Consider the following 2666-nt stretch of genomic DNA (forward strand, 5'->3'; position numbering starts at 1 on the left):
GCGAGGGAAGAGCGCAGATACAAGCATAATATATACAAAATAATTTATATACGAACGTGTGACACACAGCTGGTACAAAAGGTAGGGTTACGTGGCCATTGCCGTATTTTCCCCCCTTTTTTAGTCTGCTTCCAAATCTAGCTTTAAAATCCTTAACCAGTTGCTAGTTTTCTATTTACAAAAAATATTAAGTCAAAAAGCCAAAAACAACAAATTTTCAACTAAGGGAAAGAAATATACCATTTGCATATCAGTTGTTATACATACAAAACAGTAGTCTTTTACATCTTTTATTTATATCATAGCTAATCTATCATTTGTACTCACTACTTCGAGTACATGTTGAGTGTAAAACAAAATCAGTCATGTTTAGTACTTTTCATAACATTTAAGAAATCAATAATTTGGTTATCAATTACTGCAAAGACAGACCCACCTTCCTAATAGAAAATAGATATCACTTTCAGGGATACTATTTTTACAGCCAGTTTTTATGAAGGTATGGTAAACATTCTAGCACGTGCTGATAAGATGACCTCGTATCTAAAAAATCAAAACAAAGAATAGATTATTATTATTATTATTATTATTATTATTATTATTAATATTATTATTATTATTTGCCAGGCTACAACCCTAGTTGGAAGAGCAGGATGCTATAAGCCCATGGGCACCAACAGGTAAAATATGACCTTTTAATAAAAAATGATGAATATGTTCCTAATATTGAAAAACTGCACACTTTATTTAACTGGAAACTAATTTGGAGTCATGTGAATATTAAGCATATATATTGTATTAATAGTAGATTAGTAATCAAGCAGCCACAATAGATAAGATGCTTTGACATTTAGAATGAAAAGGGAATGATACAGGGTATTTGAATCATTTTACGGAACTTGCATTGAATACCTGAATCAGTGGACCCGATCTGTATATGAAATATTTCAATGAGGAAGGTGCTATAATCTTGCAAAACATACATACATGAGGCTAAGTTACAATAACTCCTGAGTAAAATTATAATAGTAATGTATAATACAAATCACCAATGTTGAATAATGAACATACTTTACATTGCTTTGTTGACAAATGTATTATAGAGGTGGATTACGGCAATAAGAAAAAATATGGCCATGGTTTGGTTTATATTTCATTTGTTTTTTTATTGTAAGACCGGAAAACAGACAGATATACGACAATTACGTACTCACCTCATGATCAGAAACTTCTTCAGGCACATGAGACACTTGGCTATCCATACTTGACACGGATTCTCTCATGCTGTCGCCATCGGAGAGGAAACAAAGGTCATCAAAACACCATAATTTGGGGGTTTAAATGTCGTCAGCCCCAGCCCCCGACTTATTTGATCTCTCCATTTTACGTAGCTCTCGCCTATATTGACTACGGATGGATTCTATTTTTTTCTTCACTTCAGAAGCAGTAACAGATAATCCACTTCTATTCATTCCCGCCGTTATTTCATTGATGGCCATGACAAGTCTGTTCCTATCCTTGTATACATCAGCCTTGACATTCCATAAGCATGGATTTTCCCGGTTTAGTTCTATTAGTAGCAGGGTCTCTTTTCTGTCGCAGTGGCAACTTTTCTTCTTGACTGTGGTACTGCTGGCCATGTTAACAGGACAATTGAGATCTAGTAAAGTGACGGACTTTGAAAATCCTGTAACTAAGTGACTTTGTTCATCGTGTGCCTGGCAGCATCGTATACTTCCACACCAGACAGTGTGTGACGTTTCGAAGCTGGGAACAAGGACAGTGTCCGGTAAACCGCTTGGTGCTCGCTTCTGACGTCATCAGCGAGCCTTTTTGCTTTCGACTGCTAGTTGGTAAGAATTATTTTCGTCGAACATTGTTCGATCGTGTGAACGCACCTTTAGGAATGAAAAGAAAAAAAAATATACAATTAACCTAAACCCCATGGGAAAGTGAAAATTGATAAATAAGTTAATTCTTGTGCTATTTGCGATTTGAGTTACAGGGTGTAAAACATGCATTATTGACATAGAAATCGGCTATTCAGATATTTCGCTTTAATGTATTTACACGAAATTTTCATACAGTACAAATTTTATTACTTTATATGATGAAGGTGAAACACTTCAGTCGATCACATAAATTGCGTTTATGGTTTACGTCTCCCACATATTTCAGTCACTCCAAGGCACAAAGTTTTTAATGAAAGAGGTTCCAAAACGTTCCTTGGGTGGAGATCTTCCATCCATAGATGCATATCTGACTCTATAAAATAACACTACTTCTTCCCCATACGTAGTAAAATATAATAATAATCCCTTTTATTGTAAAATTTATCAAGTTTTCTAATGCATGATAATCATACCTTTATTTTGGTAATGGAGATTAGCACTGATTTTAGGGTAGAAAAAAAGTACTGCCGTATATTTTGATAATTCTTCTTTATGAAGACCAGGATTTATAGGAGAAAATTGAAGGTGGAAGAAAGTTACAAGTATCATTTACAGGAAATGATAAGCTTAAGCAAAAATAACTTCGATTTGCTTTAATGAAGTTCCGACAGACTGTAAATTTGCGAAGTATATAATTTTTAAGATGCAATTAATCTCAATTGCTATGACACTTAATATCTTTTGATTCTAGATAAATTTAATATATGATTTATT

The 2666-nt window shown here is 33.9% G+C and overlaps 1 pseudogene; it reads right to left on the reverse strand.

Moving 5' to 3' along the window:
* LOC137640853 (uncharacterized) overlaps positions 1–1640 on the reverse strand; it is a 6336-nt pseudogene extending 4696 nt beyond the window's left edge.
* Between the last annotated feature and the right edge of the window lie 1026 nt (positions 1641–2666).

Source organism: Palaemon carinicauda, chromosome 5, assembly GCF_036898095.1.
Source record: "Palaemon carinicauda isolate YSFRI2023 chromosome 5, ASM3689809v2, whole genome shotgun sequence".
Lineage (NCBI taxonomy): Eukaryota > Metazoa > Arthropoda > Malacostraca > Decapoda > Palaemonidae > Palaemon > Palaemon carinicauda.